General features: G+C 41.2%; 1 protein-coding gene across 5 annotated transcripts in view; it reads right to left on the minus strand.

Moving 5' to 3' along the window:
• Nucleotides 1-23,277, minus strand: part of LOC109865600 (double-stranded RNA-specific editase 1-like) — a 183,011-nt gene extending 159,734 nt beyond the window's left edge. For 2 of the 5 annotated variants that reach the window (XM_031793955.1, XM_031793949.1), the window contains exon 1: nucleotides 23,049-23,275. The gene's annotated coding sequence lies outside the window, so the exon portion shown is untranslated. Of the gene's footprint in view, nucleotides 1-23,048 lie in introns of all 5 variants that reach the window. The other 3 variants (XM_031793965.1, XM_031793967.1, XM_031793961.1) reach the window with 2 other exon arrangements.
• Nucleotides 23,278-24,313: the final 1,036 nt, after the last annotated feature.

The following is a 24,313-nucleotide window of genomic DNA, read 5'->3' on the forward strand; positions in this document are numbered from 1 at the left end:
CATTAATCATCCTTGAGTTGTTTCTAAAATTTGGAGTCCACCGGTTGTGCATTCAATTGATTGGACATTATTTGGAAGGGGCAAAAAAGTATTTAGTCAGCCACCAATTGTGCAAGTTCTCCCACTTAAAAAGATGAGGCCTGTAATTTTCATCATAGGTACACTTCAACTATGACAGACAAAATGAGGGAAAAAATCCAGAAAATCACATTGTAGGATTTTTAATGAATTTATTTGCAAATTATCCTTGAGTGGGCTTGAACCCGATCGAACGTCTCTGGAGAGACCTGAGAATAGCTGTGCCGCAACGCTCCCCATCCAACCTGACAGCGCTTGAGAGGATCTACAGAGAAGAATGGGAGAAACTGGCTAAATACAAAAGTGTGCCAAGCTTGTACCGTCATAACCAAGAAGACTCGAGGCTCAAATCGATACCAAAAGGTGATTCAACAAAGAACTGAGTAAAGGGTTTGAATACTTATGTAAATGTGATGTTTTTTTAAAGTGCATTTGCAAATATTGCCATACAGTCAGTGTGGTGTTTTGAGAATGACTGATATTCCCTTTAGACATTGCCATTTCCTTTGAGTGTTTGCTGAGGCATTCGTGTTCTTCCCATGGCGAGTTGGCCTTCTCTTGAACTGAAACTAAGCCATGTGATGGACACATGGAGAAAGGACTTCAAGCCTAAGGTAATAGTAATTCCTCAAAGCACCGATCTCACATTTACTGTGAAATGCTGGTCATCCGATACAGAATAGGTCCAAGAGGAGAAACATTCACCCAAAGTCACAATGAGAGCTGTCCGTAAATCTCACTCACCACACAGTGCCAATGTAATGTCACTGTGGCTCTAGGCCTTTCCGAAGAGCAGGGAGGGGGACAACGCAGACGTCAGAAGATGAGACATGCACTTAGCCATCGGGGCGAGGTCTGAGTTTGCAAGTGTGCACACTAAGCCATTGTGCGTCAGACAGACAACTTTTTTTTTTAAAGGTCAACTGCCCCTTCAAACCAACTTCTCTTGGTTTTAAATGTCCTATGTGGCACCGATGAGAGTCAGAAACATTCATTCTAGTGTCAAAATTGGACTAAAGTGTAAATAGGAAGAGGTTTGTCATAAATTCATAAAGTCTCGTACAGGTCAGTGAGTTGGTCATGACTTACTGGAGGGTTGGGTATGGATCACGATCATGCCCAGTGCCCACTAACGAGAGAAGCAGCAGTGCTTTTTGCACTCCATGAGCTGCCCATGCTCTTTCCAATCATAGCAGCCAAAACCTCCAGACAGGGAGAAAGACCTGCCCAATATGCAGCGCCTCAGACTTGCTCACATAAGACAAGTTGCCAATGTTATGTTGAAATAACCCTTGGCCCTAAGCCCTTCATGAAGTGACCACTTGCAGATGTGTTTGACAGTGTCAATCGCTTGAGCCTGCCACTTTTTGGGGTAAAAACAGAATTGAGACGATAACCGCGCACTTGCATCCCAACCAACTGCAACTTGTGAAAATTCTAAAACCCATTTATGAGCATCTTGTGTACCCCTGCAGCCTGTTTTTAATTCCTTATGAAATACTGCCAGACAGCTGGTAATAGATGTTGAGAAAGTTGTAATAAAACTACAATGGCACCGAATCACACTTGTTACCACTCGCCAGCGACTTGATAAGTTGATTGTGACCTGGCTGCTCAATGTGCCTGCTAGCTACTACTTGTTAGATTTATTGACAGAGAACTTGGCTAGGTAGGAAGTGATTTTGGGCACTGATATACAGCGTGTAGCTTTGTGCTTTTATTTATGATAGTTTGCCAGCTTGCCGATGAAGTTGTAGACATATTGTTCTCAGAAATCAGTCCCGAGCGCACAGCCAGACTTTGACTCGATAGACTGCATGCAGTGCACTGACTAGTTTAATGCACTTTTTTTTAACTTAAGAAATAGTGCACCAAACACTTTAGCTGGATGTAAATTTGTGCGACTAAGAACTCATCTGTAAAAATGACAGATTTCGTGATTCATCTTACATTAATTCTGACTATTTTAAGGGAGTGGCCATGTTGTTGCAACGGTGACAAAGGATTAAACTGAATTTAAAATGAACTCTTCAATTTCTTTGAATATAGCTATGATTCCCCCCCTTATATATTAGTGTATTGAAGTGAAAGAAGTTGGCAGATTATCATCAATGATTTACCAACATCTGTAACAAGCTGTCCAGTGTTGGAAATCCTCATTGGTACCCTAGTTTATAGAATGAGCCATAAGCAGTACTGACCCTGCATTACACCACAGTCTATTTCGTGAGTAGTCTGATATCCTGTTTGAAGTCAAAAAAAAATTTATAATATTTTTTTTTTTAATTAGGACAACGTCTAGTTACCATAAAAAGAGCTAGTCTGCACTCTACATTATTAGTTGTTGCATTTCATCAACAAGACAATAAATAAAACTACCTCAAGTGAATTGGTGGATATATTCACATATTTCAGTCTCTGCATTGTTTGTTTATTCACTCTCGATTCTATTTTTTTTTTTTAAAGGCTAGGAGGAGGATTATATATATTTTTTAAAGAAACAGTGGGGGTCTGAAGCTGTATGGTCAGCCTAGCAATGAGCAAAGCTCTCGCTGCGCTACGACAGTGAATCATAAGAGGAGGCATTTGGCTTTGGTTCATGACTCGCTAATCCCAAACCGCTATATAACTGAGGCACCCGGACGGTCAAACCCCTGGCAAAGTGCGTTATCCTGTCATTTGAAGGCAATCACACCTTCCTCGGCTTAAACAAGTATTAGATATACTAATTTACCAGGGGTTGCCCTTTACATTGAGGGATGTGGTGCGTGTATGTCCAATGTGAAGGTTACTGTGGAAGCCTCGTCGTCTCCACCTTTACTCCCCAATGCCCTTTCTGTTCAATTGTGACACCGTCTATCTAGGCCATCGGGTTCTGTTGGGGTAGAGTGGTATCAACTCTCCTCTTTAAGTGCCTTTTGTATGATGTGCTTTGTATTCTGACACAAATCCTTAAAAACATGCACACGGTACCTTGCCCTTTGCCTGGACAGAGCGCCGAGAGCTGAAAGAAAGGGCTAATACTGCTCTGATCAACTGTCCTTGTCAAGAGTGATGAGGAACCTGACGGAAGCATACAGTTTGCATCTGTAAAATGCTGTAGGCCTAATTCAGAGAGCGATTCATTTCATTGTGACAAAACTGCATAAATGTTAAAACCGTATTACATTTAGTAGAATTAACTGTAATGTAGAACTACATCAGGCTGTGTGAATGGCACATGGACGATAAGTAACTGCGTGCTTGTGACAATGCCGTCTAAATTGCCCTTGAGGAGATTTAATAGAGTCGTATTGTACTGTATTCAAACACACATTGCTGGCTAAAACAAAACGCAAAACAACCATACCTACAAGAGAAAAAACCAGTTTCCAACCAAAGGCGATTAATATCAGCTCTTCAATTTAAAATAAAATGTCCTAATAGAAAGCCTAGCACTACAGATCACATGTTAGAAAGTGAAAGATCAGTGAAAGGTGCTAAAATATTGCATCCTCCTCCAGTGCTGCAAAGTAGTAACTTAGGCACAGCTTTAAAACACCACTAGATCTGCGACAAAGAAGCCATTGTCCAGAGAGTCAAGCTTCGAGGCCCCGGTGGTGAAAATGGAGGGGATGGGTCGTTTGGTCTCCATGAATTTGACGCTCATTTAGCACCTTTCAATGATCTCTAGCTACGGCCAGCGCCGATTCACCATCGCGTTAGGCTTGTTCAAATAAAAGCCCATTGTGCCTCCCGAGAGGCACAGCGGTCTAAGGCAATGCGGTGCTTGAGGCGTCACTACAGATCCGGATCCGGCTATGTCGCAGCCTGCCAGCGACCGGGAGACCCATGAGGCGACGCACAATTGGCCCAGTGTCGTCCTTGTCTCATCGCACTCTAGCGACTCATGTGGCAGGCCGGGCACATGCACGCTGACATGGTTGCCAGTTGTACAGTGTTTCCTCTGACACATTGGTGCGGCTGACTTTCCGGGTTAAGCGAGTAGTGTGTCAAGAAGCAGTGTGGCATGGCAGGGTCGTGTTTCGGGGGATGTATGGCTCTCACCCTTTGCCTCTCCCGAGTCTGTACGGGAGTCCCAGCGTTGGGACAAGACTAACTGCCAATTGGATATGACGAAATTGGAGAGAACAAGGGGGTAAAAAACTAAATAAAAATAATAATTAAAATAGAGCCAACTGTGTGTGAAGATGTCAGAGACCAGGGGGGAAGGGAATGAAGGCGACACCATAGGCCTTTGGGTTGATTATGTCAGCAAGGTCCATGCCTAGAATAAGACCTTCAAATAGCCTTCATATAAGTGCAATACTTTTGTCCAGAAACGTATGTTTTCATGGTTCCGGGCAAAGGTAGTGTACTGTAGAGTATTGTCTGTCATTTGTTATGTGTTTACGGAAAGGTTATTTAAATGGGCCCAATTCCTTCTCTCCGATGGGCTTCGATCATTGCTAAAAAGGACAAACAAAAAAAGGTGCTTGGAGCCATCTTCCTTTCAACTAGACAGGATACCTTTTAACATTTTACTTTACCATAGTTAACCGCTGGAGAAGAGAAGGTGAGGCCGGTGCAGCTCAAGCTGAGAACGCAACAATGGCATTTGTGAACCAAACAAAGCCTCTTTCTGCAACAAACTACAGAGCGTACATGAAAGATCTGGGGAAAGAGGGGGGGGGGGGGGGGGGGGCGCTGTCAAACCCTTGAAACCAAAACATAAGTAAACTCGGAGCTATAAAATCGATAAACGTTCTAAATCAGGCGGACAAGATATATCGGTAACGAAACAGGAGCCGGCTGCTCGTCCGCAACGCACTTCTCATTCTTCTGACAAGGATTATTCTCCCCATTACATTATCACAGCCGATTCAGAAACAGTATCTCCTCATTGTGACATGACCCTGAAAACACACAGACTGAGGGAGAGCAGCTGGCGAGCACCAAATAAACTGAAATGACACAGAGAAGCATCAGGATTGACCATCACAATAATATCCTTAAGACAGACAGACGTTATGGTATTTTGCCTGTAAGAAGCCAATTCATTACAGTCCCATTTTTAACACAAATAAACCTTGCCGACATGTGCACGAACGAGAGTTGGTGTGAACACACACCATCAAAGAAATCCATTATTAATTAGTTTAGGCATGTCCTAAGCAACATAAGACAAGAAAGATAAGAAAAGAACAGCATATTTTGCACATGAAATCAATAGCTAGTGTTCAGAAAGTATTCATGCCCCTTGGCTTCTTCTATATTTTGTGGCATTACAGCCTGAATTCAAAATCATTTTATTCTCATTCATCTACACACATAGTTGTACATTTTTGGGCTAATACAGAAAATCTCATTTACTGTAAGCATTCACACCCCTGAGTCAATACTTTGTAGAAGCACCTTTGGCAGTGATTACAGCTGTGAGTCTTTCTGGGTAAGTCTCTAATAGCTTTCCACACATGGATTGTGCAACATTTGGCCATTATTATTTTCAAATTTCTTCAAACCTCTGACAAACCGATTGTTGATCATTGCTAGACAATCATTTTCAGGTTTTGCCATAGATTTTTTACATAGATTTCATTCAAAACTAACTTGTTCACTTAGGAACCTTCACTGTGTTTTCGGTAAGCAACGCCATTGTAGATGTGGCTTTGTGTTTTAGGATATTGTCCTGTAGAAAGGTCATTTCATCTCCCAGTGTCTGGTGGAAAGCAGACAACCTGGATTTCCTCTAGGATTTGGACTGTGCTTAGCTCCATTACGTTTATTTTTTATCCTGAAAAACTCCCCAGTCCTTAACAAATACAAGCATACACATAATGGAGCCACCACTATGCTTGAACATATGGAGTGTGGTACTAAGTCATGCGTTGTATTTGTGCCAAAAATACCACTTTAGTATTCAGGACAAAAAGTGAATCGCTTTGCACCATTACTTTAGTGCCTTGTTGCAAATATCATGCATATTTTGGAATATTTTCATTCTGTACAGACTTCCCTTCTTTTCACTCTGTCAGTTAGGTTAGTATTGTAGTGTTGATCCATCCTCAGAGTTTATTAGCAATGATGGGAAAAAAACGAACTAAAGTCACCATTGGCCTCATGGTGAAATCCCTGAGAGGTTTCCTTCCTCTCCGGCAACGGAGTTAGGAAATACGCCTGTATCTTTGTTGTGACTGGGTGTATAGAAACACCATTCAAAGTAATTAATAACTTCACCATGCTCAAAGGGATATTTCATGTCTGTCCCCCCCCATCTAACAATAGGTGCCCTTCTTTGCGAGGCATTGGAATACGTTTGTGGTTGAAATTCACTGAGGGGGCCTTACAGATATTTGTACGTGTGGGGTACAGAGATGAGGCAGTAAGTAAAATTTTAAAAATGTTAAAAATGATATTGCACACAAAGTCAGTCCATGCAACATATGTGACTTGTTAAGCAGATTTGGACTTTGACATTATGGGTTGTCGTTTTGGTCACTGGCCTACACACAATCAACATTTAATCCATTTTAAAATGTATGCTGTAATAACATTTGGAGAAAGTCAAGGGGTATGAATACTTTTTGAAGGCACTGTAGGGCGTTCATCAACCATTAAAAAAAATACACTTACCCTGACCAGTAAACTCACATTTTTAAAGTAGGCTAATGATATAAAAACAGAACAGAATAAAATACAATTAATATTTTTCCAACACTTGTGTCTCTTTCCTACCCGCTCTCCGCTTTGTTACGGAGCAGGATCTTCCATTGAGAGCATCCTCATTATGATACCGATAGAAAATAATGGCAATCTATATTTTCAAAAGCATGGGAGTCTCATGTTCATATTTCACGACCTCCAGCGGGATTTTGGAGTTTCCGATATATGATTGAGCAAAACAATAGGTCTACACTTGATTTAGGCTACGTTACTGCATGCTAAATGTTTCTGATCAGTGACAGATGGTATAGCCTATCTATTCTTTTACACATATCCACTTACTTGCCCAGCAAGATAATTAACAAAATATACAGAGGGAGATTCAAGGAAACAAAAAAAAAAATCACACTGATTAAGACAAAAATCACAAGTTTTAGGTCGGGGGTAGGTCTCGGCTACTATGTAACTGCGAGTGAAAAACATAAGTCTTGTTACGATGCCTAACATGTTGGCAAAAATGTTCTGATCAGTGCTAATACATTAGCCAACTAGACAATGTGATCATGAGCAGCACTCACCTCAACTTAGCTAACACGTCCACAGACTATTTGTAGCATAACCAATATCCAAACGGAAGATTCTGTGAAAAGACTAAATCCGACATTAATTGATTTTATCAAGACAACTCGCCCACGCTTCTCTCAAAGCGGCACTAAATTGTTGACCAAACGCGGGTAAGCTATTGCTTCAAATGCAGTATGACAAATCGGATGATTTTGGGAGTTTCAATGAGCAACGATTTGATGCCTTCAGTTGCATTAGCCAACTTTATTCCAATATTTTCTGTGATATTTATTCCCACAGTAATTCTTTATGGATCTGAGAAAATGTATATTGACATTATGTAGGCTACTGATCCTTTTAGATAAAAAAAAAAACAATAAAGCATACCTAGAGTGTATTTAAAAAGAGATTACACATTGTTATTCCGTTTATGTACTGGAAAATGTTTTAGTCTTCATCAACCATCTCCCTGACCAACTTCCTCTGATCAAGCCATTACAAACATTTCCCTCTCCATCTTCGGGGGACGTATGCACTCAAAGACTGCATCTAGGGAAGGGAAAGAGGATACCTAGTCAGTTGTACAACTGAATGCATTCAACCGAAATGTGTCTTCCGCTTTTAACCCAACCCCTCTGAATCAGAGAGGCGAGGGGGGCTGCCTTAAAGCAATGTTAATTTCAAAACAAATATTCCAGCCCAAAATCTACAAGCCTCTTTATGACTATAAATGGCATCGACTTGAAAAGCACCCAAAAACATTGAGAACATTACATTATCTGATGGCATGGCTGGTTTTGATTTTTAAAAATGCCTGCATACCAACCACTTAAAGTCATATGTTTGTAATTGTCCATTCAAAAACACAGGCAGTACATCCTTTTGCATATCACCTCAGGAATTGCAAACGGATGTGAGCTGACACGGGCTTTGGAATGTCTTGCACCGATAACGGAACATTTAAACTACCGAATCCCAGATTCCTCTTCTCTGACACAATTTTACCGGTTTAGGATCACCTACTATGTATGACGAGCACTCTGCCCTATCAGCAATAGAACAAGTAAATAAAAATATATCTACACATGCCCCACAAGGAAATCGAATGAGTTATTGAGATACATAGTCCCGTCTATCATGTCAGCAATACGAGTTTGTCCTGGAATGCGTCAAATTAGACGGAGGCTTTCTCCGCATTTTGATGGTTATTTTTTCCGGAAACATTTTCAAGACCTTTCTATCTAAAAAAAGGACCGATGAGCACCACCATGTACAGTTCATAGAAGCATGCAGTATTTACGCTACCGTCATTTTGCTGTGGCGCTGCTCCACGGCAAAATCATTGCCACTAGAACAGTCCCACATTTACTTATCCTCAGCAAACAAAAACGAGCAATGAATTTAAAAATAATAATAATAATAATAATAATCTGACAACCCCATAAGTTTATATTTATCTTGTCGGTTTGTTGTGTGTTCCACGCGAGATAAATATTCCTCTCGAGGCACATTCAAGTTACGGGTGCCATAGGGATGGAATCATGCATTCTGACAAGCAGTCAATGCACAACAATTCATGCAATTGCGAAAACAGCAGTTTTCATGGACTTTATTTTATTAATTTTTTTAAAGAGGGGGCTACAAGCATTCCATTCCTAATGTATGCATTTCTCAAGTCCTAAATATGGGCGAACTGCACCATTTTAAACCCAGAGCTTTTATCAGAAGCAAGTTACAGCTCTGCAATTCACCATTAGTGCATAGGGGAGAAACAAGGGTCAATTGTAGGGTACCTTGGGGCAAAATGGGGTGGGGGAATGGTGACAAATTGGTTTCTGTCAGAAGAACAGGTGTGTTACCACAGGTAATACTGTTACATACATACATACATACATACATACATACATACATACATACATACATACATTACATTACATTACATTACATTACATTTATTCACATTTTCAAGTACTGGGTATAAATCATGAATTCCAATTCTTGCATAGATTGTAATGGATGTGTGTGTGTAAAATACTGTTTTGAAGGTTGTACTGATTATGATGAGCTAATGCTAAGCTATTTGCCAGCCATGTGTGTGGCACTGTTAGTTTACATTATACAATGTATTCTGGGTGTCACGCAAATCTGTCAGAACAAAGATGTTATAACAGAATGAGGTGAGGGATGACTCACTAATCTTTCAAGTCAACATCCAGAGGTGAAAAGGGAAGTGAATGATGCTAAAGGACACACCAACATTCATACTGGACCAACCAAATCTGGTCTTGTTTGGGGGCGGAGCTAGAAAAAGTACCGAAATATGCAAAAAGACGATGATACGTTTTGGGGAAATGTAGTGGGAGATTTGACCGTAATTCCATTACCAAAATTTGCATCTGCACAGTTCTCCAAGGAAATTTGTATGGATGTATGGTTTGCTATACTTTCAAATCAATGTTTTTTTTCCAAGCATAACTCCGTTACCGTGGAGTTACCCTACAGCATTTAACAATGTTTCAAAGTCACACCATGGCTTCCGTACAACAGCCAAAATGAGGATTCATAAACCCCAAAAAGCTCTGTGGTGTCATGAATCCAAAACATTTTATAAACAGATCAAATTAAAATGTTCCCCCTGAGTGAACAAAGTGCAGACACATGCCCTCCAGACCAGCATGTACCTGCCACTCGTTTTACAGAGAATGCTGCCATTTCCCCCCCCCCCCCCTCCCCATCCAGTCGGTGGAGTTTTGGAGTGAATTAGAGACACACCTGACCCTGGGATCGCTCAGCGTTATGAATGCATGGTGCCAGCGTTCCCGACCAGGTGGAATTCCAACTATTCCCGGACACAGCAGTCTTCCTACTTTTGAGGGGAGGGATGTGAGCAATCCCCATGGCAACCTCGAAATTCAACGACCTGGATTTGGTTCCAAAGCAGAGGAATGCGAGTCAATAATATTATGGAGAAACTTCTGTTCATTCGTACTTCGTTTACCATTGTCCACACTAATAGGCCAGGAATGGACGTACAGCAGGAAGCATAACAGTTGACAAGGTAGAATGTGGATGTAGGTAGAAGTTGCTTCTAACCACTGATACAGGGTCAGATTTTTCTTCATCACTCTAATTACGCGTTACAATTAGGGAAAGGGTCAACTGATCCTAGATCTAATCTGTGTATTACAGCAAACGTACCTCAGTCGAGCCTTGCACACCCCCCACTTGAGAAGCCACAAACATAACCAGTCCGTCGCATACATTCACCCCTCTCCTAAACCCTTACATCGGGGGCATTCCAACAGGCAGCCATACAGCACCAAAAGATTGTTTTAGTCTTTGTCTTGCTTCTTCTCTCCCCTCTATATATAGCCATATCACCAAGGGCTTTACACAAGAGCCATGCAAGAGCACTGGAAGAGCACCGCCTTTTCATGTGACACAGTGAGTCATGACACCCGGCTGTGCATTCAGCCTGACACGAGCGGTGTTGGGAGAGCGATTCAGAGCACTCCTGGGCTCGGCTACGTTCGAAGGAGGCTGCCGTGGCTTATTGGCAACTCAACAGAAGGTCTCCTTTTCCCTCCATCTCCTTTCCTCTCTGCTCTCCCTACTCTCAATTTCCCTCCCCATCCTCTTCCCCTCCCTCCTATCCTGCCGCAGTCAAGAAATTAGGGCGCCATGACTTATGCAAGAACTGCGCTAAAGATGACGAGATGCCATGTTTACAACAGCATTACAAGGAAAAATTGCTGCAAAACATTCTTTTGACTCACAGTACCAAAAGACATAGCTGAGGCTCACAGAAGGACCTTGAAGGCCATCCTTGCGCTGAGTGACATCTTAAGAGGGCTGACCTGTTTTCCTAAGCGTAACGTGACACGCGTCAGAGATGGAACCAAGATGGACTTGAGTGGATAGACATTGGGAGGATTTTGTAGGGTGTGAGAGAGGCATATATTATACACCATTTGTATAATAAGGACATATGCGAGTACAGGACGAGTCAACAACATTATTTGGGTACGAGTTAACAGAATCGGAGCTTTTTTTATATAAAAGAAAAAAGGGGGGAGATTTTCACTGGATAGTTGCTTTAACAGAGTCAAATAGTGCACTGTTTAGAGTGGACAGAAGCCGACTTGAGAATTGACCAGCAGGCTGTGTGATTGTGGCTTGGCCTGTTTGTGTACAGATTGAGATAATAACTCAATTACATACCGAGTCCCAGACCGGCGGCAGATTACTGGCCAGAGATGACTGCTCTGTGGTGGTTATGTTGGGGAGATGAGATTGATTGATTTGAACTGTATTACACACCGAGTAGAGCTGTGACTGTCTTGGAATTTAAGGTTAAGGTAATTGGCCAGGCCAATGTACAAGGGGTGGGTCCAAAAAGGAGAGGTCACAATTCTGTTTGTACACTTGTTTACGTGGATATGTTTGATAAAAAAATACAAAATCTTTGAAACAAGCCATTACACTTCGTTATTATCATGGAATTCCATTGTTATTCAGGTTATTACTTATAATTATGTACCAATAAATGTAGAAAATGCCAGGTTGGAAAGGATCTGTTGCATTTTCGTATTGACAAGATTAACAGAGTCAAAATAAAGATATGCCTACCTTTTCCTTTGCCCGTTGGCTTTTCTACATGTAAAAACATTAAACAAAAGCGGGGATTTTTTTTTAAGACTAAAAAAATGTAACCTAAGCACTTGACAATAGGCCTGCCTTCTACAAGATTAAATCATGACAGGAGCATTTGATTCTTAAAGAGATGGAGTCCAGACAGGCTACTTTAGGAAAGGTTCTAAATGAACGTAGGCCTTTTGAGAGAATCAGGAAACTCACACACGCATACCCCTGTAAAAGCACCCGTCAAGCAAAGCCACCAGCGTATGTCAGACACGAGCAAATGTATCTCCTTTCCTTAATTTACCTTGTTTAAAAATAAATTTTAAAAATCCGAAAGTAGGCTATAAGATGACTTGACAAGGAAAGTATGAAGGGGACAGCGATGCTATAGTATGAATATGAGATGCACAAATCCATATCTAATTTATCAGTGACGCTGATTATCGAGGGGAGAGTTTTGGAAAGATTTTTCAAACACTGAGGAACTACCAGTCTCAAGAGAGGAGGAAATGGCCAGATGCTTAGTACAGCCTGCAGTGTGGCCAGCAAAGCCCGGCGCGGGACGGTGAGAAAAGCAGACTCCGTAGAAGCATGTTGGTATGAAGGAAAGAGGAAGAATAAGCACAAGTCTCAGATAACTTGGAGGAGCACTGTGTGTGGGCAGGCAGGGATCCTTTGAAACCGAATGCCCAGACATGACATGAACAGCATGTTTTCACAGCTTCTCTATGAATCCTGCATTATTCATGGATCTGGCTCCTCATCCATCGAGCATACATGTACCGCCACATCACGACAGGAGCTGTGTTAGCAGGGTGACATGCACACACACGATGGTGACAAGGTGTGTGTGGTTATTTCAGTCTGCTCAGAACTGCCCGAGAAGCGGCGCAGAAGCTGTGCCGACAGACATGTTGGCAGAACTAGTCTTAACCTTGGGTGATGTAGCTTTCCACACAGCCTGCCTGAAATCCACTGAGAGCGCTGTACAGGGTATGACAGGTAGTCATATCGAGAGAGGGAAGTAATAAGTTCGTATTTGAGGGCTGTACTACAATGTAAAGGTCTGACAGGTAAACACTGTGTCGTATGACTCAGACGCACCCCGGGATGGAAGTTGTCCTTTGGCACAGATCTGGGATCAGCTTATCATCCCTATACCATTAGAAGGGAAAATTTCAAAATTGACTTTAGATCTAGGGGGCAATTTCATACTACACCACCGACCAACAGGGACAAAAACATAGGACAGAATAGGAAGGCCTATGTCATAGCCAAGACAGTATGAACTAATAGCCTACCGTAAAACTTCAATTAAAACAGTCTCAAATAGCCACTGGTCCCTTAATACCTGGGCAAACTGCACACATTTCAGCAAATAAGTTTTAAATAAACACCAGTCTAAATGAATTGTTTATGTGGTTACCATGAATTGTTTGAGGTTTAATTTGTTACATTAAATAATTTAGTAATGCCTCCAAAAATGGAAATCAGTTTTTAATCGCCATTAAGAAACCTCTAGCAATTGGCTGCTAACAGCTGAGAAATCATCGGGTCGCCCTTTAGTGGCAAAGGTAAGAACTGACAAAAATGCACAGTCAAAGAGAATAAGTCTTTTGTCAAGGATGATAATACATTAGTGCAGGAAATAAAATGTATTAAAAAAATGCTGTAAACTTATGTTTGAAATTTGAAAAAGTATTATGCAAATCAGCAAAAGCTGTGTGCATTAACCTGTTGATACTAGGGGGCAGTATTTTGATGTTTGGATAAAAAAAACGTACCCAAATGAAACTGCCTATTTCTCAGGCCCAGAAACTAGAATATGCATTTAATTGTCAGATTAGGATAGAAAACACTAAAGTTTCCAAAAATATTGTCCGTGAGTATAACAGAACTGATATTGCAGGCGAAAACCTGAAGAAAATCCAAAGAGGAAGTGCCTTCTATTTTGAAAGCTCCCTGTTCCATTGCATGCCACCCCTCCATTTAAAGGGATATCAACCAGATTCATTTCCCTATGGCTTCCACATGGTCTGACCAGTCTTTAGACAGAGTTTCAGGCTTTTGAAAAAAAAGGCTTTCTGAAAAATTAGCGAGAAAGAACACATCGCGTCAGTGGATGGCTGGGTGCCAGCAGCGTTTTGCATGCGTGAGCAGCTTGGAGTAGACATTTTCTCTCTCACTCCTATTGAAAAAGCTTATCAAATATTATTTATTATTTATTGTAAAAACAACCTGAGGATTGATTATGAAAAACATTTGACATGTTTCTACGAACTTTACGGATACTATTTGGAATTTTCGTCTGCCCCGTCATGACCGCTCGAGCCTGTGGATTTCTGAACATAACGCGCCAACTAAATGGAGGTATTTTGGCTATAAAAATAATCTTTATGGAACAAAAGGAACATTTATTATGTAACTGGGAGTCTCGTGAGTGCAAACATCCGAAGATCAAAGGTAAGCGATTCATTTTATTGCTTTTCTGATTTTCGTGACCAATCTAATTTGCTGCTAGCTGTTTGCAATGTTTTGTCTGCTGAGAGAGATGTCCTTAAATAAACGCTTGGTTTGCTTTCACCGAAAAGCTTTTTTGAATTCTGACACGCCAGGTGGATTAACAAGCTACGCTGTGTTTTGCTATATTGCACTTGTGATGAAACTGAAAATTAAATACTTTTAGTAATTTAATTTGAATTTGGCGCTCTGCAATTCAGCGGATGTTGATGAAAATGGTCCCGCTAACGGGATGGGTGCACCCAGAAGTTAATGAAATAAACGCCTGGCTCAAATAGAAGCCTCTAAGAGCGTGTTGTGTTCAGTGATATCAAATAAACACCTGGGCTATTAATTGAAGTTTTACGGTATATATCATTATGATTTTTTTTTTTTTGTGTGTGTGTGTGTGTGGTGGTAGATCAGCTTTAATATTGCAGATAGATTGTGGCTTCTATCAATGTAATTGTCTGCATAATTTCCAATCCCACATGTTTATTTTTTTTGTTTGGGGGGGGGGGGGTGAAATATCTATATATTACTTGAAATATATATGTTTACTGGTTGCTCAGGAGGGAAAGGAGAAGTCAGATCGATGGAAGACATTTGACTCTGTAGAAACGGCTGGAGATCCAGATAAAGGAGGGTATAAGAGCAAGTGTTGCCTGAGGATTGTGTGCCAAACAGTTGCTGCTAGACTACAATTTATTTTCTGGTAATTTGGAACAGTGTAAACACTAAATACGTGTACCAGAGAGTCTGTTCTAATGGAAGAAAAAATATCTATATCTATTAGAGGTCGACCGATTAATCGGAATGGCCGATTTCAAGTTTTCACAACAATCGGAAATCTCTCTCGTTGCACTCCACAAGGAGACAAGGAGGCCTGTTACGCAAATGCAGTAACCAAGGTAAGTTGCTAGCTAGCATTAAACTTATCTTATAAAAAACAATCAATCATAATCACTAATTAACTAAACATGGTTGATGATATTACTAGATATTATCTAGCGTGTCCTGCGTTGCATATAATCTGACTGAGCATACAAGTATCTAAGTATCTAAGTATCTGACTGAGTGGTGGTAGGCAGAAGCAGGCGCGTAAACATTCATTCAAACAGCACTTTCGTGCGTTTTGCCAGCAGCTCTTTGTTGTGCGTCAACCATTGCGCTGTTTATGACTTCAAGCCTATCAACTTCCAAGATGAGGCTGGTGTAACTGAAGTGAAATGGCTAGCTAGTTAGCGCGCGCTAATAGTGTTTCAAACGTAACTCGCTCTGAGCCTTCTAGTAGTTGTTCCCCTTGCTCTGCATGGGTAACGCTGCTTCAAAGGTGGCTGCTGTCGTGGTGTTGCTGGTTTGAGCCCAGGGAGGATCAAGGAGAGGGACGGAAGCTATACTGTTACACTGGCAATACTAAAGTGCCTATAAGAACATCCAATAGTCAAAGGTTAATGAAAAACAAATGGTATAGAGGGAAATAGTGCTATAATTCCTATAATAACTACAACCTAAAACTTCTTACCTGGGAATATTGAAGACTCATGTTAAAAGGAACCACCAGCTTTCATATGTTCTCATGTTCTGAGCAAGGAACTGAAACGTTAGCTTTCTTACATAGCACATATTGCACTTTTACTTTCTTCTCCAACACTTTGTTTTTGCATTATTTAAACCAAATTGAACACGTTTCATTATTTACTTGAGGCTAAATTGATTTTATTGATATTTTAACTTATATATATTTTTATATAATACAAGTGTTCATTCAGTATTGTTGTAATTGTCATTATTACAAATACATTTTTTTATTATTTTTATATAAATCGGTTGATTAATCGGTATCGGCTATTTTGGTCCTCCAATAATCGGTATCGGTGTTGAAAAATCATAATCGGTCGACCTCTAATATATATTTATAAACCCTTTATTACAGCAGACTAGAAACAGTTGCATGCATTCGTGAATTGCAGTTTATTCATTGTTTAGGCTAATTATTCAAAGCTCCCTTTGTTACTTAATTTTAAAAACAAAAATCCTTGATTCCATTTCGAAAGCATGAATGTCTCGTATGCTGTGCGATGGCATGGACTAATTAATTATTGATTGATACAGTAGCCTATATATTGAAATATAGGCCTAGCTAAGTTACGCTATTAAGACGAAACAGGACGCGCTCTTAAGCCTACAGCGCAGTGGTGGTTATACTAGGCTACTAATGTTGACATTACTTATTATTATAATGATCATAATAACTGTAATGAGATCAAGAAAAAGGAGGGTATAGGAGCAAGCGCTGTGCATATTGTGTGTGACAAACAGGTGCTGTTAGATTACTATATCATGTTTACTGCCTGTTCAGAACAGTGTAAACACTAAATAAAATTAAAGTATTAAGTCTGTTCTAATGAGAAGAAAAATAACAGTAACACCTTTATTACAGCATGTGAAATTTATTTATATGACATTTTGTCTTTGCATGAGGCTCGGTGCTCACAGAATCAGTAGGCTATTGAGTGTTTGTTTAAAACAGGCAACAGAAGCAAGACCTGTCTTAATTCTGTAAATATAAACGGATGATTTATAAAGCCAGGCACATTTAACAGTTAGGCTATTGATTATAGACCTAATTAAAGTTGGTTTCCACTCTCCTCAAATTTCTTAGACAATTAGGCAATGGCAGGCAAAGGCAAGGGCTGTTCCCTTGTCTCTGCTGCCTGACGCCACGTTGTTCTCAATATGCTGGTTAACTTTGCTGTTATGCACATTGCAACATGGGGGGGGAAAGCGCTAATTCTATGGCGCACTGAAGATTATGTTTCAGAACCACGGACAGCAACCGTATCCAACACAGGATAAATCACATTTGTTTGAAAATATTAGATTACATAGTGTTGCACCATTATTTTTGCATAATATAACCATATAAAATGTCCGTATCAAATGTCTTAAGAGTGATGGACTGTGTTATCCCAGTGGCCTCCGCAATGTCCACTGAGAAAGGCGCATCAGACTGGTGCCTTCAGCACCATGACTCCTAGCTGCCACATACAATTTTCTATTGTGCCATTTCACAAAAGCTCCGAACCCATCTATTCTCATAGTTTCTATTGATTGTAAAATAAAGATAAACACTGTCGCAATTATTCTACTATTGATCAATTGACTACAACTTTTCAGAATCACCCAGAAGTGCCAGCTGCATAGTTAGCTACAGGTAAATGTTGCAATTATTCAGCCATTCCTGAACCTGCGACCAAAGACGAGCCACATATGGACAGTACCAACAAACAAAAAAAGTTAAATATTGATTTTGTCTCTTCACAGCAAACATCTGCAGAGTTGGGATGGTTGTATCCCCCACATACATATATGACATTCTATTGGTTGCAAGAATGTTGAATAATAATCTACATTGAAAAACACTACGTTTTGAATCCGCCGTCGTTTTGTGTATCAGTTCATAAAACATGTGCCATGGAATCGGTACATCGAAAATTTCCTCCCAACTATTTTGCAATCTGTATGGAAACCTGTATTGTCAGTAAATTTAACAAACAAAAATAATGTTTGGCAATACCAAAATGATTTTTTTTTATATATATGGGTAACTTGGGTGAAAAACTAGGTCTATTAAACTGAAAGCCATCCCACGCCATGTTAGCCCCTAACCTTTGGTGGTGATTGTGTATGGGTAAAAGGCTGATATTAGCCAGCCCCAACTGGCCTGGCTGTGGACTGGAAGGGTCTGGGTGGCAGTGGAACAGAGGGCTCTCGATGGCGGTGGAGCGACTCTGTGTGCGTGTGCCCATGCACTTTGATGTTGCAGTGAGTAGCTGATGCTAACCACGTCTGTCTTGTGCGTTAGCCCTTTCCCCCTTGTCCTCTGAACGTCCATCTTCAGTGGATGTTAGAGGTTACGAAACCGCTTGCATAAGAAAGGACATGTCAAGAAGGGCCCTCGCTATACCACAGGGACCCAACACACACAGTTATTTGTTCTAATCTCTGGAGGGCTTTCTCTTGTCTCTTGCTTAAAAATAATGATGCAACTAAGTCTCAACATCCAAATGTATTCAGCATGAATGGCTACAACCTGCAGCTTCCTGCCCTGCAAAATTTGGCGACGGGGGAGATGGGACGGCACTAATGCGCCCTCCGGGGAGCGCAGGATGGGGTCCCGTCGAGCCCAGCCTAACCCCAACTACCCCCCGCCGCACTGACAACGGACCTTTAAAACATGTTCCTCCCTCCCCGGGACACACACTGCAGCGCAATTAGACTACCTCTACACACACAAATGCCCCCAGACCCACCGAAAATTCAATACTTCCAGCCCAGTAAATTCTCTCTTCAAACCAAACCACTACATTTAATTTCCGTTTGAGTCACCCCTTTACCCAAACAAAACACACCACCAATGAGCAATCCAAGAGTCAATGGCTTCAGCTTAGATGACATGTGAGGCAACTGTAGCTGTACACAAACGGTGACTTGTATGTGTGGTCTGCTTAAAGTTGGATGGTTCTGATTGTCGGACACATGGTAATGTTAACCAGCAACCAGATTAACTTATTGAACTGTTCAAATCCTGTGCCATATTTGAGCATCCACACACTCCCTTTACCTATAAACCAGCTTTGTCCCAGAAGGGCAGATTTTCTTTTAGGGCCACTTACCGCCCTGTGACCCAATTAGGTTTCAGTCATATGAGACGTTATTGCTCCGTTATGAATTTCCCTCAGTCACCCCTGCAGGAGATGAAAAAACAGCAACACCGGGAGCATTCAGATCCAGCTAAAACCAGCCCCCAAGAGAATGAAACTGATCCCCTCGATCACGTGAAGAGATTTCATTAAGCCTCGATGCTTATTTTCCTCATTAGAAACTCAAAGGAAACATTCATCTTGTTATTTGTCGCTGATCGAGAGATCTATCTATATTTGTTTTATTTTTATTTATATATATATATATATATATATATATATATACACAAAAGGCATAATACGTCATCTGAGATTTCTTACAACTGAAGCAAGGCGATTCATTTTGGCTCCTTCTTCCCCGCTCCAGAGGAATTTCCTTCGAGATTTCCTTTTTCCAAACCCAGTTCACTTCAATCGACTTGGAATAGTACGGGGGTTTCTTCTAACAAATGGATATGACACACTAGAACTGATAAACCCATAGCAGAGCAGAGGCTTGCAGATATAAAGAAAACCAAAACACACAGCCTTGCAAGTGTGACAATGAGGCCCTGCCTTGCTTCATTCTAAGGCTCATTATTTCTGTGCTTCATACCATTAAATCAAATTATTTTGTTGGGCAGGGCCTCTTAATATTATAGTATTTTTTTGTCACTGGCGGACACTGAAACACCTGATACTTGATGCTGGGGTTCCATGCCCTTGTGCGAAACGCAACTACATCTGCCTCATAATAATTACGATGTCTAACAATGAGCATGAAGCGGGTCTAATGCATTCCACCAATCGCTGAAACTCTACGGCAAAGCAAATTTTCCAGGATGTTTGTCGAAAGTCATCATTGACGGCACGTTCGTGTATGAACGTTCTGCCTTTTTTGCGGCTGAACCATGTGGCTGCAGCATCAGTAACTTTGTGCTTGCCATGAACTTCTCACTTCTGGTGTTGTAGATGAACAATGAGCCATGTCATGCCTTCAACGGATCTCAAAAGAAAACAGTGTGGGTTTCCGAGGTCATGTGGTGATCAACTTCAACTCTAAATGACTACCAATAAGAGAAAAACCAGCCACATTCCACTGGAGGAACGATATTCATCCACAGTTTGGATGAAAGATCACTGGTGGAAGTGTAAAGGGTTATTGGAAAGAACGTGAAAAGGTTTGTCAACAGTCAGTAAGAAATCAGGGTTCTCGTCTCTTTGGCTTTCTTGAAAGTACAGCCTGACTGTAACTCGAAAATAACAAGGACAAGGCCAGTGTCCTTTTATGGTTGAAATGAGCATAGCCAGGCCACCATAATGCCCCGTTTACATCGTGAGGCATTTCATTAGTCTGCACGTCATCTTCGCGGAATATCGTTCCGCTACTGGACGGAGAGCCTTAGGGTTTCACACTGCAAGACAAGATGGAGGAGAGGCTAATCTCTCGTCAGCGATAGCATTCATGACCTTTTCATTAAATAATATGAACTTTGCATTCAAGAAGGAGAAACATTGTTTCAGGTGACAAAACATGTTTTGTTTAGTTACTTTTTTCAACAGAGCTAGGTGCTTATTATCTAATGTATTAGGTTACGAAATCCAACTTTTTGGATATAATGTATAAAAATTGGTAAAATGTATTTTATAACACAAGGAAGTGAAATTGAATCACCAAAGTGCGTTTTCACCCACTCTGGGCCGTGGGTGGACACCCTATACACAGTGTACAAAACATGAACACCTGACCAGTTGAATCCAGGTAAATATCTATGATCCCTTACTGATGTCACTTGTTAAATCCATTTCAATCAGCACAGATGAAGGGGAGGAGACAGGTTAAATAAGGATTTTAAAGCAGTGAGACAATTGAGACGGATTGTGTGTGTGCCATTTAGAGGGTGAATGGGCAGGACAAAAGATTTAACTGCCTTTGAAAGGGGTAGGTGCCGGGCACACCGGTTTGTGTCAAGAACTGCAACGCTGCTGAGTTATTCCACACTCAACAGTTTCCTGTGTGTATCAAGAATGGTCCATCACCCAAAGACCATCCATGCAACTTGATACAACTGTAGGAGGCATTGGAGTCAACATGGGCCAGCATTCCTGTGGAACGCTTGACACCTTGTAGAGTCCATGCCCAGACGAATCGAGGCTGTTCTGAGGATAATAGGGGGGGGGGGGGTGCAACTCAATATTAGGAAGGTGTTCTTAATGTTTTGTCCACACAGTCTAATATAAATTGACTTAAATAATACACATTGGCAGTTAACATTACTATTGAAAATAGTACTCACTTGTAGGAATGGGTAATTGTTTACAAGTTGCTAGCTATCCCATAAAGCATTTGCCAAAAACATAATATGTTAATCTTGTTCTGTGGTAGGGTAACTTCCTGTTCTATTGGATGACTCTGGCTACACTGAAGATGACGCAAAGTATGAAAAGATTCAAAGTATGCGGCATCCGTTTCCCATTGAAACTAATGGCATCTGGCACAGACGGACTGCTCAGATGTAATGTGAATAGGGCATAAGGCTACTAATGTAGCAATCATTTAATGCATCTGAAATTACATCATAGTCCTCGGGAGTACGGAGTGCTGACTGAAAGCGCCAGGGTCCGGAGCGGGCGAGTGAATGAGTGACAGCTGATGTAATGTGCTTGAGCAGCGGAGGCGGCTGCTGCCTGCTTCCTATCAGCCACTACGGGGTTAACGGAGGCCCTCGCTCTTGGTGGTGATGCTGAGCAGCCATTTGTTTGCCTCCGGGAGCTCCCCCTTCGCTGCAACACGCCAATAAAAGAGGTAGAGCGGAAGCTAAATGAAATGGTCCAGCAAAAGTGTCCTGGGCACCGGTTTGGCAAGGTATCCATGGCTCAGAGCCTATGCACCTTCTAAGCATGGAAAACTGTCACAACAGCAATTAGTACCTGGCTACAGCAAATGTAATGAGATGAAGTGTAGGTCGATGAGGACAAGCCCACCTAAGAGTGTTTAGTAGAACAACACTGTTTGGACATGATGATTGACTCTTGTGCTGAATATGGCATCAGTGGTGTGTTTGCTGACACCCTATCAACTGATATTGATAGTGTTTGTGATTGCAGTAAGCAGCCCTCATGGATTACTTACAGCATCATCTTTCCAACTTCAATTTGGCAGACTACTCACTTTGTGGGATTAGGGGTTGCCTACATCTACTTTTCCCCCCATTGCCCTAATAAATTGGTTAACTATTCAATGTCTACTTCAAGCACCCATTTGTCCCAAGCAGTCAACAAGCCTATTGAATTCAAAAAGAAAACCTAACATTTCTTGAACCAACACAGTAGCATAAATCGTAGGCTATACATGATTCAGTTACATCACATGGTTAAGCGCAACGATCGATGCACAACTATGATTTGTAATGCAATGTAACCAACCACATTTAAATTTGGTGCTTTCGTTTTATTCATAGATTAGACATTTCAAAATGTAACCAATTTTGTTCAAAGGCCATGACTGTGGCTTTTGAAAAGCTATATTTTACAGGTCATATTCTGATGGCTTGGTACTTTACTTCTTAGACGAAATCTAGAGACAATCAACATTTTTCATCAATTCTCACCAAGCGAACTGTCCAAATGACTAACATAACGCTGAACTGAACAACCATACATTCTGTCAACTAATCGTGCCCCTCCTCCCAAAACGTTACAATGCATCCCTTTCATCAAACTCCGGCTCGCACATGCGGTCTGCCCACTATATTCGCAACTGGCTAGCAGGCAGTCGAAAATGACACTGCCGTTGACTCGGGAAAGATAACTCAAGAGCCATCATGTTTGCACGCGATCTAGAAGAAAATATTACATAAACACACACGGAACCCAAGCAAAATAGCCTGCGTTTTCATCCATACCATCCGTCAAAACTGAGAAGCCGTCAATACTCACAGTATGTGTCGCAATTTAAAAGGGAAGCTTGCAGAGCCGTAGAAAGAGGTGGTCGTCCTCCGTTCAATGTAAAAGCGCAGACCGCCTCCTGTCCTCTGTTTTATGGGTTGCTGGAGTTGAATGAATTGGCGAGAAGGCGCCGCTCGTACAGTTGGACTCACCGCAATACAGACGAACTGCGGCCTAGCCTACTCTCGCGGTATCCGTCCGGGGAAGCAAGCAACGTGGAAGGATATTGGATTTTCATTGGATGCCCAGGCTACCGAGACTGGATACTAAATTTGACAGGTCTGATTGGACAAACTCTTGAAGGAGGCTGAAAATATATGAGTACCGATTGGGTGATACACTTCATTGAGGGAGTTCGATTAAGCTGAACCGCGATGCACCGTGTTGTGGCCCGTAACTGTGAATGTGTAAAAGCGGCGCCCTTTTCAAATCGAACAGTAATCTGCGCCGCTCGTTCATGTCGTCGACAAGGCAGCGTGATTCATCGTTCATAAACATAACATAACATAAACAACATCTCTTTTGCATAATATACAGTATATGTTCGAAAACTAGTTTTCATTTTCTGCGAAAACACAGAATCCTACTCATTACTCAACATGCTTAACCTACATTACTTTTGTTTTCAGTCAACTTCGCCATCAGAATTATTATTTATTTTTATTTTATTTATTTTTTGGGGCCACTCATCTATATCAAATCAAAGTTTATTGGTCTTGTACACAGATTGGCAGATGTTATCGCAGGTGCAGCAAAAAGTTTGTGTTTTTACCTCCAACAGTGCAGTAATAATAACTAGCAATACAAAACAACATGCACACATTCCACCAAGTATAAAGGCAGAAAGTCAAAAATATATCAGAGCTCTGGGGGCCCATGCCCCAATTTTTTAAAATTGTATAAATCATTTCGACAGTAACCCTCCATAAGTGATCAATGAACCTTTTTCGTTTCTATCTAAGTACTAGGAAGCTAAGTGTTTGTTTCTTGGGCTTCAGGAATGTGACTGAAAAAGTTTAAAAGAAAAAAATTAACAGATTGAAAGTGTAAGGGGATATCAGTGAACAAATGCCGTGGTCAAGGCTACGACGGGGCCAGTGCTGTGAGGGGAGCTTACTCAGGTGTTCAAAAGCGCATATCAGACTGAGAGCCTAATGCTTCTTTAAGTAGTTTTTAATGAGTTTTCGTTTAGAAAATGATCTCTCCGCAAAAATGACAGTTACAGAGATGTTAACCCTAAGGGCGGGGGGGTTCTA

Source organism: Oncorhynchus kisutch, linkage group LG2, assembly GCF_002021735.2.
Source record: "Oncorhynchus kisutch isolate 150728-3 linkage group LG2, Okis_V2, whole genome shotgun sequence".
NCBI lineage: Eukaryota > Metazoa > Chordata > Actinopteri > Salmoniformes > Salmonidae > Oncorhynchus > Oncorhynchus kisutch.